This window comes from Rousettus aegyptiacus, unplaced genomic scaffold (genome assembly GCF_014176215.1).
Source record: "Rousettus aegyptiacus isolate mRouAeg1 unplaced genomic scaffold, mRouAeg1.p scaffold_m13_p_12, whole genome shotgun sequence".
Lineage (NCBI taxonomy): Eukaryota > Metazoa > Chordata > Mammalia > Chiroptera > Pteropodidae > Rousettus > Rousettus aegyptiacus.
Genome location: NW_023416287.1, coordinates 50989169 through 51006002, shown reverse-complemented (window position 1 = coordinate 51006002; position 16834 = coordinate 50989169). Strand labels below are relative to the sequence as shown.

General features: G+C 34.3%; 1 protein-coding gene and 1 pseudogene across 4 annotated transcripts in view; both read right to left on the bottom strand.

Moving 5' to 3' along the window:
• L3MBTL4 (L3MBTL histone methyl-lysine binding protein 4) overlaps positions 1 to 16834 on the bottom strand; it is a 382886-nt gene that overhangs the window by 200645 nt on the left and 165407 nt on the right. The window lies entirely within an intron of this gene.
• LOC118610365 lies at positions 16 to 134 on the bottom strand (annotated as a pseudogene).

The window sequence follows — 16834 nt, the reverse complement described above, 5'->3', positions numbered from 1 at the left end:
TTTTTTTATTTTTTATGTCTACAGTTCCTGGTCTTCTTAGGTGGTCTCCCATCCAAGTACTAACCAGGTCCAATCCTGCTTAGCTTCCAAGATCAGATGGGATCGGGCCTGTTCAAGGTAGCATGGCCACAGTCTCTACTGTTTTCTTTTGTCTTCTAATTATCTAATTTTCTGCTTTTATTTATTCCTTCCTTCCTCATATTTCTGTTAGGTTTGTTTTATACTTGCTTGTTTTGCTAAATTAAATAGTAAAAATAATTTTTTTAATAAGAAAAACATTTAAGACTATGAACTTACCATCGTTGACCCCTGAATACGGCTTTAGAAATATGAACAAACTTTTAAAAAAAACTTTTTCTCTGACTTTTACTTTCTAAAAAACAATTATAATCTTTTATTATCATCTGACTTAATCATTGGCCAAGTATTTACTTAAGAGATACACCAAGTGGTTAATTCTTGTAATTGTTTAAAGTATTAATAATAGTGCTTAGTTTGCCACATGGTAGTGTCAGAATGTCACAATGTCTATACAATTCCTGTTTGGAGGACTTCAGGATTTCTTTTCAGTGTGATACAGGTTAAACCATTAAAAAAATTTTAAGTATATACATACATATATATATATATACACATATATATATATGTTTTAAGGTATAATATCAATATAGAAGAATTCAATCTAAATTGAATTCAATCAAGCTACATTACCCAAAAATCTGTTTTTTAGTTAAGCAAAAAGCCTGAAGTATACTAAAAAACCTCTCACATAATTTTTCTATATTGTTCTCCAATATTTCTGATAATTTTTCTTTACATTTAAACTTTTACTAAAATGAAACATATTTAAAGAAATATATACAAACCAAATGGACAGCTTGAAAATTTCTCATAAAATTAGCATACCTCTGTAACCAGAACCTAGGACACCCCCACCTCTTGTATTCCTTTTCTATCATCATAGCTCAAAGGGGAACTTCTATCCCGCCCGACTTCTAACCTCTGAGACTACTTCTGTTCTGCTTGTTCTGTTTTTTTTTTTTTTTCCTTTACATAAATGAAATCACACAGCATTCACTCATGGGTGGAAGATGGCTTTCGCTCAGCATTCTGACTGTGACATTCATGCAGACTGCTGCATGCAGAACATTTGTTTTCACTGCTGTTTAATATTTCATTAGGTGAGTATTTCACAATTTATTTATCTGTTCTATTGGTGCTGGTCATTTGAGTAGCTTCCATTTGGGAGCTATTATAAAAAGTGCTGCTACAAACATTCTAGCACATTATTTTTGGTGACCAGAAGTTTATATTTCTGTTGGAATGCATTCAGGAAAAAACCCTGCTGAATCATAGGGTATTTTAGTTCATATTTTGTGTTATATTATTTAGCATATAAAAGTTCATATAATGTTCACTATTAATTGCACTTTGTATTTAATATAGAGGCAATTTCCCTTTGGGCACATTTATTGCATTTTGCCTCAGATTCTTATTTCAAAAACTAAAAACTAAATTGTATGCGATCCTGTTACTTTACGTTTGCCTGATAAAATTTTGCCCATCGTTTTTACTTTTATGTTATTTTATTTCAGGTGTGCCGACTTTAAATATCTTTTAATTTTTAAAATCATTTATATTTACTTTCCTATTTTATTTAATCTAACAGCTATAAACATGTTTAAGCGGGTTTTTTTTTTTTAAAAAACAATGCTCTCTTAGGGCTTCCTTTGCTTTTTGTCTTTTTATATATCTTATGTCACAATAATCATTTCTATACTTGCATTTACTTTATAGCTCATATATTTTTAAATACTATCCAAAACCATTCCTTGTATGTTGGATCTCCTCATTTCTGCATGGGTTCTGAATATGCTCATATCGTGCCCCTTCAGTGTTGGGGTCTCCTCCTCCCTGTGAGTAAGTTCCTCACTCAGGAGCCTGACCAGCAGATCCAGGGAAAAGAAACAGTGTGGTGGGTTGAGGAATAAATTCAAAGTGAGTAAAAGAAGCAATTAGTTCCACTGTAGCCTCTTAAAGATACCTGGCATCACGCTGCTATGAGAGAAACTGTCTTTTTTCCCCTTTTTGTGATCAATAAATGAAAATACAAGACTGTGGCTGTTTTAAATAGGGCTTAAACCATAACTGCCTGTACCTCTATGCCAAGCTCCAGAAATGAGCTATGTATGTATAAAAGGGGAGAAAAAAACATATCTTCCCTATTCAATCAACCCAAGGAAGAGAATGTCTTATAGCCTAGGGAGGCTTGCAAAGCCACCTACTCCTGCTCTCTTCCACTTAGCCCCAGCCCTGAGTCCTGCTGGGCTTGGGGCTCAAAGTAGGATCACAGAGAAAGGGGCAGGGAATAGGTCTGTCCACACAGCTGTGTGGTAATACCACAACAGAAGCTTTTCTTTTCTTTTCCATTTTTTTTTTAAGCAGGATTAAATCTGTTATTTTTTAAATATTTTTTTATTTTTTAATTGACATGATTTAATTTTTTTCCCTGTCTACTTCCTCCCTCCTTCCATTCCCCTACCCTCTGGTAACCACTAGTCTATTGTCTATGTCCATGAGTCTCTGTTTGTTTGTCCTTTTCATTCGTTGCTTTTGGGTTTATATCCCACATATAAGTAATATCATATGATTTTCAACTTTTTCTGTCCAGCTTGTTTTGCTTAGCATGATTATTATTTCAAGGTCCATCCATGTTGTCCCAAATGGCAGTATTTCATCTCTTATGGCTGAGTAATATTCCATTGTGTGTGTGTGTGTGTGTGTGTATATATATATATGTATATATATGCATATATATATGTGTATATATATGTATACATATATATGTATACACACACAATGGAATATATATATATGTATATATATATGTATATATATGTATACACACACACACACACACACACACACACATATATATATATATATAGATATATATATATATATATACCACAGTTTATTTAGCCAATCATCTACCATAGGACACTTTGGTTGCTTCCATGTCTTGCCCACTGTGCATAATGCTGCTATGAACATTGGTGTGCAAATATCTTTTCAGATATGAGTTTTCAAGTCTTTGGGGTAAATTCCCAATAGAGAGAGGCTTTTCAAAAGTTTAAATTCCTACTTGAAATAAGAAGGAAACATGAGGCCACACCCCATGAGACAAGAGCAGCCTTTAACCTTTTCACTTGTCTCAAAGAAAAGCAACTCTAATTGGATTCTCTTTATTGGTAAGCAGGATACTGAGTACTCCATTTACATGAAGTCATTTATCCCTCCTATATACATGGGAGGTACATCTTTTAATCCTCATTTTACAGGTGAGGCTCAGAGAACTCAAGCTGCTTGCCAAGTGTTACACAATTAGGAAGCAGAAAAAAAATGGGATTTGAACAATTATGTCTTATTCCATCACTGCTTCCCCTTAGTATTCTATCTCAGAGCATCCATGATTCAAGGCAGTTTATCCTTCTTGGTCTCAGGACTGAGAGTTTGAGCTACCCGTGTGGTATTGCGAGGGTGAGAAGCAGGAACATAAACAGCTGGATTGGAGACTGTGCCATGTGTGTAAACCCATTTATTCATGCTTTACCTTATTCTACACACTTAGAGTTTAAAACTTCAGAGTTGAACAATACCTTGGAGAAAAATGAAGCCCTAATTGTGGCTATGGGCATAGATGGCTGAACCAACCAACCAAACAAAAAAGGGTCAGACAATGGGACCAATGAACTACAAAGCAGGGCATCAGCCAGGCAGCCCTGGATTTCCCCATAGTGCTGGCAGTTCTCTAGAAGAAGAAGAAGATCCAGTGACAAACATCTTCAATAAATGTTAGAGAATAACTAGAAGGCAACTAGATGACAGCAAGAATAGGAATAAGGTGTGGTGGAGTAGAAGAGCTTGAGCCCTCAAGGAGGAGGGCCCTTCTAAATCGATAAAAGCTGTTTTAGGAAACTCAGTGGGACTACTTGGGATATGGTGAAGTGTGTTGTCTCCTTTATGGGCTCAGAGAAATGGAGGTCTCAGGAGAGGCAACAGAGGAAGCCCAATGTGAAAAAGCTGGCGTAGATGGTCAATTCCAAAACTTTGAGTTGAAATAACTTATTGTCAAGAAAAAGTATTTAGAATATAAATATGGGGTGGGTACAAAAAATGGAGAAACTTAAGGTCAAAGCAAGTTAAATGCAAGTGAAAACATACTTAAATCATGTTATTCCAATGGCTGTCTATAACACACAGGGGCAAAACAAGTCCTGCAGGCCCTCACACGACATGGTCCATTACTACCCTGACCTCATCTCCCTCTCACTCCACTCCTGCTCTTACTAGAACGCAGCTGACTTCCTTGCTCCCCAAGTTCTTGCGTTTGCTGTTCCTTCACCAGGACAGGAAAGTTCTCTCTGTGGACCCTCTGGACTCCTCACCTTAGCTCCTTTAAGTCATTGCTTAAAAGTCACATTCTTGGTAAGTCCTTCCTTGAACTCCTTGGAAAATTAGAGAACCACCCCCCACCCCGCCCCCTCCACACACCTGAATATATGTGCCCTTTCTAAACTCATTACCTGCCTTATTTTTCTCCATAGCCTTTATCGCCACCTAATGCATTATATATTTTACATGTTTATTGTTTCTCTTGCTCTGCAAGAACATAAGTTGCCTTATGATAGAAGCGTGTTTGTTAACTTCACTGCTATTTCCTCTGAGCCTACAACAGTACCTAATATGTAGTTGAAAAATATTTCTTGAGTGAAGGAAATGCATTTCTTGAGAAGTCTGTCTTTAATGCCGTGGTCTCCAAGAGTGAAAGAGGTATGAGCCAAATGATATTGGTCTAGTTTCAAAATACTGAATAGAACTCTGATGTAAACTTGTTTGCTTGCTGGTGCTAGTGGTATCAGAGGTATCACTAGAACAAGATGATATTCCTATATCAACACTGGCTAAGGTTTCAAACAGCACTGACGACTAGGTAGTGCAAAGGGAAGCCATCTGACTTGTGGCATCCAAAAAAGGCAAATGTAATACTCAACTGTTCCACATAAGAAAGACCAACTTAAGTATTAGATTGGTTACAGACTTTTCTTATAACAGCAACTTCCATTACTTTTACTCCAGAAACAATAACATAAGCAGAATTATGCAGTCATTAATAGCTAGGCTCGCAAAGAGTATTTAAAGAAAATTATATTTTCAAGTAGTAGGGGGGAAAGGGCTACAAAAGTAGTATAAACACTAAGATCACAATTCTAATTTTTAAATTACATCTCTACGTCAAGTAAAAGGACGAGATAATTAGAAAAATAAATGACAATAATAATGGTAAGCTCTATTAGTAATGGGATTAATATTTTAATTTGTTTATTGTAACAGTTCATATTTTACACATTTCCTACAGATTTATAATAAAAATATAACTAACTTTTATTTAAATAAGCTTAACTTCTAAGAAGTTTACAGCTTTACTTCATGGATAATTATGTGTAAGAATTCAAAAGTAAAATAAACTTGGATTCATAAACAGTAAAATTTAGCTGACTGAGCACTCTTTACAGAGAAAGAGAACACTACCTTTAAGAATGTGTCTATAAACTGTGTTGGAAATTCACTCTCTGTGAGATTCCTGAGGGAAATGGTGATATGATTTATAATCAAGTTAAAGAACAAGGGAAAGATAACAATATTATGTGTTACAGTGGCAAAATCAGCTATTGATGGAATCACAGTAATATCCTATGGGAACTATGGTAGAATCTCTACCCGAGGCACAGACACATAACATAAAATAATATTGCATACTGTACCAAATGACCAAGGGAAATTGTCCAAGTTTAATATTTTTTTCTCGCTTCAGGTGGCTTTTGGCTATCACATAAAAATGCATTTACTGTAGAATATGATATTTACAAAAATAAGAAAGCCTTGCAAAGTTAAGAACCAAATTTATTTTCCTTGCCCATCAATTCACAGAGCCCTTCAGACCAGAAGAAACTCTAAATAAAGAACTTATACATGTCTTCTTAGTCAGTCACTGTCAAATCAAGTAAGTAGCAATCCTAAAATATCTTACCTCTTCCTAGTCCCCTTCCCACAGCCCCGGTAAAGGCCCATACTCCTATTTTCATGTATCATGAATCTCCCAAATGGTCTTTCCATTCCACCTTTCTAATCTGGTCTACCACTGACAAATACATGCTCCCTAAAACAGTTACAGCAGAGATTTGACTATACACTCCTCATTTTGGCTTTTAAAGATCTTTTATAAGATAGCCTCGATCTACCATTCTACTAATTCCTTAATAGTCTAAAACATAAGTGAAATCCATTTAGACTCCTGACCTCCGGAAGTATAATAAACGTGTTGTTTTAGGCCACTACGTTTGTACTAATTTGTTATAGAGAAGTACACCATCATTTTCTCCATGAAGCACTTGTTTTTTCTGGCCAGGTGTTACCTCACTGACTAATTTCCTTGCTGTCATCTACATGTTATTTATAAACTCATCAAACAGTCCCTGGTAGACTTTTAGCTCCCTGAGCTCAAGGAAGGCTGCTTACCAACCTTTCTATCCCAACCACCCCCCACCCGCCCCGCTCCCGCACATCCTACATAATGATAGAAACAGAATAAAGCACAAATAAAATAGGAACTCATGATTTCATACCACTTTAAGTGAAAAAACAGAATAAATAAATTTTAGGGGAGCATAAATCAACTAATAAATATAGAAGAAATAGTGAAATTAAAAAATCACCATTTGGCAAACATCATACTAACAACTTATGTATCTAATGAACAGCAATACCTGCTAAAAACTAGTGGGTGAATGATGAGGAATAAAATGTTTACGTAACTTTAAAATAACTCTCCATCAAATAAATATTAATTAAAAAAGAAAAACAATAATTTTACAGTGGACAAACTTGGCAACACCACTTTAAGCAAGTACCAAACTTAACATTAACAGGAAAGGGACAGCCTGAAATCATGCACCACCTAAGAGGATGCAAAGAGAACACAGCTTGCTTCTGGAATAGTCCTTCCCAGGTTTATAACCCACACCCACTCTGGAGAAAACACCAGACAAACCCAAAATGAGAAGCATGGCCTGTACTCTTCAAAAGTGTCAAGTTCATAAAAGTCAAGCAAAGACTGAAGAACTGTAGCATACTGAAGAACACTAGAGAGATATGACAAGTGAACACAAGGTGATTCTGGATTAAATGTTTCTTTTTCTCTCTGCTTGTTTTTTTTTCCTTAGAGGATATTAATGGATGTCTGGCAAAACTTTTATTTTGGCAACTTAATCTCAAATGATTGGCAGGAGAGAGTTTTGTTTTCTTGTGTTTATTTCTGTGTGTTTGTATGTGTGTGTTTTGGTTATTGTGACTCTTCTATATCTTTAAAATAATTTCAAATTTTCAATAAAGTAAAAATGTTTATACAGCCAATCACAAATAAGTCTGAGTCTGATGTTCTAAGTCGCTTCTCACCTCCCACCCCCACCCCCATTCTCCTCAATCCTACCCTGCAGCCTGGCACATTACTCATAATGCCTGTAACTCTTAAGTTTGCCAGGAACTGCCTGTTATCTTGCTTCTGTGTGCACTGTTCTTTCCATTCAATATTGTTTTTCACCTCATATCTCAGTTAAAATTTTGCATATCCTTCAAAGACTAATGCAAGCACTGCTTCCGCTGTCAAGACTTCCACGTACTAAGTTGGAATTCACAGCTCCCTCTCCAGTGTTCCCAGCCCTCCACTAAAAGTTTCCCTTCTATCACAATCCGAAGCCCCTGTATAGTACTTCAAGTAGCATGAGGGCAAAGGAGTTCCTAAAGACAACTAACAGGTCTGCCACTAAATTCCCAACACTCCATCTGAGAGGTCCACGGCCAGTCACCCGATCTCTCTAGACCTCAGTTTTTCAACTATGAAATTGAAATAATTGACAAAAACTTCATGAAGTTGCAATGAGAACAGGTTAATGTGTGAAGTCATATAGGTCATTCAAGAAAAATGGGACCCAAAAATAAGAATCTATTTTACATTCTATATGATGGCTATAAACAAAAACACAGACAACAAGTGTTAACAAGGAGATAGAAAATTGTAACCCTCACATGCTGCTGATGGGAATATAAAATGGTGCACTTCCTGTGGCAAAGAGTCTGGCAATTACTCAGCAAGTTAACTTAGAATTACTGTATGATCCAGCAATTCCACTCCTAAGTATATACCCTAGAGAACTGAATACATGTTCATAGAAACACTCGTATACAAAGATTCACAGCAGCATTATTCAAAATAAGCAATCCAAATTCCCATTAACTGATGGATAAACAAATTGTGGTTTACCTGTACAACAAAGTAACATTTGGAATTAAAAAGAAATAATGTGTTAATACATGCTGCAACATCTATGAACTCTAAAGTCATTATGCTAAGCAAAAGAAGCCAGATGCAAAAGAACACGTATTATATGGTTCTATTTACATGAAATATTCAGAATAGGCAAATCTATAAAAACAGGAAGTAGATTAATGGTTAATGAAGACTGGAGGGAATGGAGGATCGGGAGATAATAGCTAAATGGTTCATGGTTTCTTTGGAAGTCGGAGGGGGGAGGCGGTGATGGAAACATTCCAAAATTGATTGAGGTCATGCTTACAGAACTCTGTAAATACATTTAAAAAATTTGAATTGTACACTATAAGCAGATGAATCGTATAGTGTATGAATTATATCTCAATAAAGCTTTCACAAAAACATAAATAGATGCCTTCTTTCAGGGCAAGTATTCTGTTTTATTTATTTGGTTCTCCCCTCCTATAAACACAGAAGTCACTATAGAGATGATTGCTGAATTGTATTTAAGTTTAGATGCAGTCTGTGATTCAATCTGCATTTGGAGAGGCACTCTATGCAGGACCGTCACCCTTCCTAGGAGATGTGGTCTCACTGTCAGTCAGACAAGCCATGATAGCCATTATTGGTCCATGGGGCTTCCTGACCACTTGCCCAGATTGAGCGAGAGGCTTGCTGAGGTAGAGGCTCCTGTCATCAATTACAGGACAGATTTTCACACACAGAAGACCTGATAAAACAGTCTTGCAATATTGTTTTACCTAGTAAACAAGCCACTTCCAGAAACACTGCAATATAGAGTACTGGAAATTTCATGTACAAACAAATCAATCTGAGTTACTTTTAAAATAGCAATAACATTCAAAAGAACTGAAAAAGAAAAAAATATAACTTTCAGCTGACAAATCTTTAATATTTTTAATAGATATAATTTTTATATCTATTATATTTATATCTATTTTTAACTATATAGAGTTGGCTATATGATGTAGTATCTAAAAATATGCTACTAAGAGATTTTACTTCAATAAAGATCAGATCAGATTTACCCATATTTGTAAGAAAGTGATTCTTTCCTGAACTGCCCATCTCTGAATGAAAATCAAGATCTCACTATGAGACCCAACAACCCTTCTGGAGAGCAGTGTCCTTCTTCAAATGCTAAGATTCATATTATTAGGGTTTTCTATACATCTACCTAACATGTTTTTGTCGTTTTGTAACTTCAGCTAAAATTCCAGCAGATTGCTTCTGAGGAACAGAAGCCCCTGCCATATTTTTTAAGCCTCTCTAGAAATGTACTGAATAGAATTTGTAACACCTTGGATTAAATTTATATCAGTGAAAAGCACCTTTACATTTTACAATTAACATGTTTTAAAAACTGGCCTTTCTTTTTATCTCTAGAGAGGCTCTTTTATCCGGAATTTATGAGAACCTGAGCGCACACCAGGGGCGACTACACAGGTCGACATGTGCCGTTCTGCTCCCAAGCATCGCGATTGCTCTTTCTCACACACACACACGTTATGATGAATATACCGAATATTTTTTTTCTGACAACAATGTAATTACAACTAGAAACTAAAATTTAATGTAAAAACCTATAGGCCTAACTGATGTCTAAAATATAAATTCACCTTAAGTAAAATAACCATAGCTAACAAATTTTAAAGCCAAATTAATAACTGAAACATCCAAACAATGTTTATTTCTTATCTCTTCCTATATTTTAAACTAAAAATAGACACATAAAAATACAAAATATATAACACCACCAAGCAGTTCTATCTCCAGACTTATAATAGGAGAGAGAATATCTGAAGATTATGTGAGCTGGTTTACTTTCCTTTTAAAATCTCTCCCATTTGTGAACTACCTGAGTACACAGCATTCTATTTATTCTGCCTCAGGGCCCCTACTACTGTCCATGTTTTCACACCTTTTCTTTCTTGTGCAGTTAATAGGGACCTATTATCTTTAGTGCGTTCACGTTTTTACACAAACATATAGATCTGAATGATCATAACTCATCACAAACTTTAAGCAATTTTGTTTATGCTAAACTTTAATTGCCTTTACCCAATTTTTTCTCACAGTTTCTTTACATATATTTTCATTACACTCCACTCTCTTGGTTCACACCTTGATTAAGTGGCTTATCTATTTGTATTTCCACTTTACATATCATATATCATCATATCAGTGGGAAGTGTCCTGGGGGTTTAAACAAAGGCCATGATGAAGTGGCAACCCCCCACAACACCACAGGAGGGAACCCCTTTATGACACAGTTGAGTCCCTCAACTATAAAGACAAGTAATTATACTGTGACTGAACATTTTAAAATAACTAAACTTTTTGACATGTTATTCATCCTGTTTTTCCTTAGCACTCAGAGTAGCCTTCGATACTTTATTAGGAATAAAAATATTTTAAAAGAGTAGATGAAATTATGAGCATAAACACTGAATTGCTCAAAAAATATTAGCAAACCAAGCCCAGCAACACATCCAAAATACACACACACACACACACACACCGACACACACACACGCACACACACACAGATTTTTGAGATTTATCTCAGGAATACAAGATAGGTTCAGTGTATAAAATGCAATCAAAATAATAACACAATATTTAAAGGACCATACTTTGATGATAAAATATGAATTGACGGAAACGTCCTCAAATAAAAGGCATCTACGAAAACCACAGCAAAAATCATACTTAATGTGGAAAGATTGAGCATTCCTCTAAGATCTGCAACAAGAAAAGGATATTTGATTTTGCCACTAGTATTTAACAATGTACTGGAAGGTATAGCCACATATATTGGGAAAAGTAAAAGGGATCTAGAATGGAAAGGTAAAAGTAAAAGTATCTCTACTTACAGATGACATAATTTTGCATATAGAGAATATCAAGGAATCCACACACATACACAAAAATATTAGAGCTAGTACACAAATTCAGCAAATTTCAGAATATAAAACCAATATACAAAAATAAAGCATTTCTATATATTAGCAATGAATGATCCAAAGATAAAATTAAGAAAGTTTCATTTATAATAGCATAAAAACAGACCATATATGTAAACAGATCAAAGACATAAAGAGAAAACTACATACTAATATACCTTATGAACATATATACAAAACTCTTCAACAAAATAATAGCTAACTGAACCCAACAGCTCATTAAAAAGGTTATGCATCATGAAACAAAGGAGAAAAACATCTTCCACATGATTATCTTAATAGATGCAGAAAAAGTATTTGACAAAAGTCAACACTCTTTCCTGATTAAAAAAAAAAAACACTTAGAAAATTAGAAAGAGAACAAAACTTTCTTAGCATGATACAGGGCATTTGTTAAACAAACAAACAAACAAACAAACAAACAAAACAAGCTAACATCATACTCAGCGATGAGAGACTAAAATCTTTCCACCCTAAGATTGGGATGCCAGCTTTTACAGCAGCTATTCAACATTATACTGCAATTCCTACCTAGAACAATAAGTCAGGAAACAAAATTAACAGTCTTCAAATTAGAAATTTGAATCTTCGAACTTTGCTCTTTTAATAGATTATCTAATTTTATGTAGAAGTCAAACAAAAAACCTACTAGAGCTAATAAACAATTTGAGTAAAAGTGCAGGGTACAAAATCAGTTGCATTTCTTTATGCCAGAAATATTTCCAAATGGAAATAAATAAAACAATTCCATTTACAATAGCATCCAAAAGAATAAAATACCTAGAAATAAATTTAAAAGGAGATGAAAGACTGTACACTGCAAACTAAAAACATAGCTAACAGTAATTAAAGAAGACATTAAAAAAAAGAATAAAGGCATCCCATGTTCATGGACTGGAAAATTCAATATTGTTAAGATGGCAACACCTCCTAAAACAATCTACAGATTCAGTGCAACCCTTATCATAATCCCAATAGTATTCCTCCAGAAATAAAAAAAAGTCAATCCTCAAATTCATATGGAATTGTAGGGGATCACAGATAGCCAAAATAATCTTGAAAAGGAAAAACAAAGCTGGAGGATTCACACTTCCACATTTCAAAACTGACTACAAAGCTATGGTAATCAAAACAAGGAGTTTCATGCAATAACACAAGAAAAAGAAATAAAAGGAATAATGATTGGGAAGGAAGAAATAAAACTTTGTTCACAGATGACTGTGTAGAATATCTAAATGAATTGACATAAAATTCCTGGACCTAATAAGCAACTATAACAAAATTGCAGGACACAAGGTTAATGTATAAAATTAAATTATTTTTTTATATATTAGCAATGAACAAGTGAAACTTGAAATTAAAACACAATACCATTTATGTTGGCACCCAAATTAATGAAATAAATATAATACCTAACAAAATATGTACAAGATCTATAAAAGGAAACTACAAAACTGCTGAAATAAATGAAAGCACGAAATAGATAGTCCATATCTCGTGGATAGGAAAACTCAATATTGTCAGGATGGCAGTTCTTCCCAACTTGATCTATAGATTCTCTGCAAGCCCAATTAAAATCCCAGAAAGTTATTGCATGGCTATTGAAAAAGTGATTCCAAAGTTTATGTAGAGAAGCAAAAAACTCAAAATGGTTAACACAGTATTGAAAGAGAACAACAAATTGGAGGACGGCATTATCCATGGTTTGGGTCTCATTATACAGCGACAGCAAGTAAGACAGTACAGTATTGGTAAAAGAGTAGACAAATAGATCAATGAAACAGAATAGAGAGGCCAGAAATATAGACCCATATAAATACAGTCAACTGATCTTTGACCACAAAACAAAGAAATACAATGGAGTAAAGGCAGTCTTAACAAATAGTGCTGGAACAACTGGACATCCACATGCAAAACAATGATCTAAACAGAGACTTTACTCTCTTCACAAAAATTAGCTCAAAATGGATCACAGATCTAAAATGTAAAATGCAAAACTATAAATCTTATAAAAGATAATATAGGGAAAAAAACCTAGATAATTTTGGGTTTGGTGCTAAAAATTCCTTCTCTATTAAAGACATTGTCAAGAGAATGAAAAGATTGGGAGAAAACATTTGCAAAATACAACAGAGGACTAATTCAAAATATACAAAGAATTCTTAAAGCTCAAAAATAAGAAAATCAACAACCTAATTTAAAAATAGGCCAAAAATCTTAACAGACACCTCACCAAAGAAGACTGACAGATGGCAAATAAACATGTTATCAGGAAATTGCAAATTAAAATAATGTTACTACTACACACTTAGTACAATGTTGAAAATCCAAAACACTGACAATACCAAATGCTGGTGAGGATGTGGAGCAACAGAAACTCTCATTCACTTCTGGTAGGAATGTAAAGTGGTAAATCTTGACAAGTCGAAACATACTCTTACCATATGATCTAGCAATTATGCTCCTTGATATCTACCCCCAAAAAGCTAAAAACTTATGTTCACACAAAAATCTGCAAATGAATGTTTATAGCAGGTTTACTTATAATTGCCAAAACTTGGAAACAACCAAGAGGTCTTTCAGTAGGTGAATGGACAAACGAACTGTGGTACATAGAGACAATGGAATATTATCCAGCACTAAAAAGGAATAAGCTCTCAAGTCATAAGAAAAGATGAAGGAACCTTAAATGTATATTACTACTTAATAGAAGCCAATCTGAAAAGGTTGCATACTGTATGATTCCAACTATATGGCACTCTGCAAAAGGCAAACTATGGAGAGAACAAAAAGATCAGTGGTTGCCAGGGGGCATCGAAGGTGGGAGAGATGACTAGGCAGAGCACAGAGGATTTGGGGGCAGTGAAAATACTCTGTATGATACCACAATGATGGACACATGTCATTATACATTTGTCAAACCCACAGAATACATAATACCAAGAGTGAACTCTAAGTAAACTATCTACTTTTGGGTGATAATCATGTGTCAATGTTGGTTCAACAATTATAACAAATGTACTACTGTAGTGGTGGATGCTGATAACGCAGGAGACCATGCATGTGTAGGAACAGGGGTATGTGAAATATCTCTGTACCTTCCTTCCTCTCCATTGTGCTCTGAACTTAAAATTTTTCTAAAAAATAATTTTAAAAAATTGTGATAAAGGCATAATGATAGGCATATAATAGAATTGAGAGTCTAGAAATAAACCTAAATATCTATGGCCAATTGATTTGCAACAGTGGTGTCAAGATCATTTGATGGGAAAAAGCAGACTCTTCAAAAAATGGTACTGGGAAAACTGGATAACCAGATGCAAAAGAATGTAGGTGAACCTCTACCTCACTTCATATACAAAAATTAAATCGAAATGGATCACCCTCAAATATAAGAGCTAAAACTATAAAAACCACAGAAATAGAGCATAGGAATAAATCCTCATGACTTCAAATTTGGCAATGGATTCTTAGAGTTTATACCAAAGTACAAGCAATAAAAGAAACAACAGATATACAGGAGTTCTTCAAAATTTAAAACTACTGTACATCAAAGGACATTGTCAAAAATGTGAAAATACAATCTATAAAATGGAAGAAAATATTTGCAAATCACTTATACAATATGGGTTTAATATCCAGAAAATATTTTTAAACTCTTATGTTAATAAAGAATAGTAAATTGATATAATATTTAAATAATAATCTTAAATAATAAACAAACAACAAAAATACCACCAAACTTAAAAAGTAGACAAAGGATTTGAATAGATATTCCTCAACAGAAGATGTATAAATGGCCAACACTCCATGGAAAGATGTTCGACATCATTTATCATTAGAGAAAAGCAAATCAAAACCATAAAGAAATACTTCTTCGCCCCCAGTGGGGATGACTGTAATGAAAAAGATAGGCAATAAAATGTGTTGGTAAGGATGTAGAGAAATTAGAATTTTCATACATTGCTAGTGGAAATTTAAAAAAATATGTAGCTGCTTTGAAAAACAGTTTGGTAATTCCTCAAACACAGAGTTACCTTAGGACCCAGTTATTCTAGCATTATAGCCAAGAGAAATAAACAGTAAAGTTCATAGTAGCATTATTCATAAAGTCAAAAGGTGAAAACCAAATGCCCTTAAACTAATAAATATATGATCGAAATATTGTATATATCCATACACTGAAATATTATTTGTAAATACAAAGGAATGAAGTACTGATACATGCTGAAAACATTATGCTAAGTGAATGCAGCCAGACTATGATCCCATTTACATGCAGTGTCCAGAATAGTCAAATCCAGAGAAACATAAAGTAGATTAGTGTTTTCCAACACCTGAGAGGGAGGAGAGAATGAGGACTAACTGCTAACAGGTGCTGGAGATAAGGTGGAATATTCTTTTGAGAGTAATAAAAATCTCTGGCAATAAAAAAGTGATGATGGTCGTACAACCTTATGAATATACTAACCACTGAATTTACACTAAACAATTTACACAAAATATTACTGAATGTATAATAAATGATGCAAATGATAGCATGTGAATTATAGAAAGAGTGGATAAAGAATATACTACAGAGAAACAATGTATTTTTATATGAATTAGGGCTGGGTGGCCAGTATTTTAGTCTATAAACACACTTTTTAATTTGTAAAAGGAATACTAATAAGTGTAAGAGGTTAGGGGTAGGTTAATTGTGAGATTCTAATTTAAATATTGTGTATCACGACAAAAATCTCCTCAGAATTTTAAAATTACTCTTAGTGAAGATAATTTGACCTCTCGGTAGAAAATTTCTATTACTAAGTTAGTTTGGTTAAAACTATCACTCAGATTTCAGCATGGTGAGAATGTTTATACAAGCAATTAATTCTACAGTGACAATCAAAATTCTGGATTGAATCGTGTTGTTACTTTTTTTAACTAAATAGTCTCCCATTCACATCCAACCAGGGCCTTATTATGCCTCCGCCTCACCTGGGGTGCAGGAGGTTTGTTCCCCTCAATCCTTTGTGTATGTTAATGATGGAAGGATTCTGGACCTCTAATTCTTAATGTGCTGCATACACTCTTACCAGACTCACACAGCATCAAGAGATAGGGGTGATGGACGTAAAAACTGAATTTATCCATGAAGTTAGTGAGAATAAACTGCAAGCAGCAGAGAAGTTATTTCACCAGAGGAAAATGGAAAAGAGCCTGTGCAGTATCTTTAGGTACAACCACTCACGCCACATATTCCGAGATCTGACTAACATTTCACCTCATCATAAAGAACATCATCTAAAGTGAGCGTTACCCAATTTTACAGAAAAATAGGATAAACAAGTCTAAATCTGTGCATCAGAGTTGGAGAAGATACCATATATTTTATAAAACTTTTCACGACTATATTTTTGAGTAGGTTGTGGGATTTTTGTTTATTTTGTTTTGTTTGGCTTCTTTATTGCTTTTA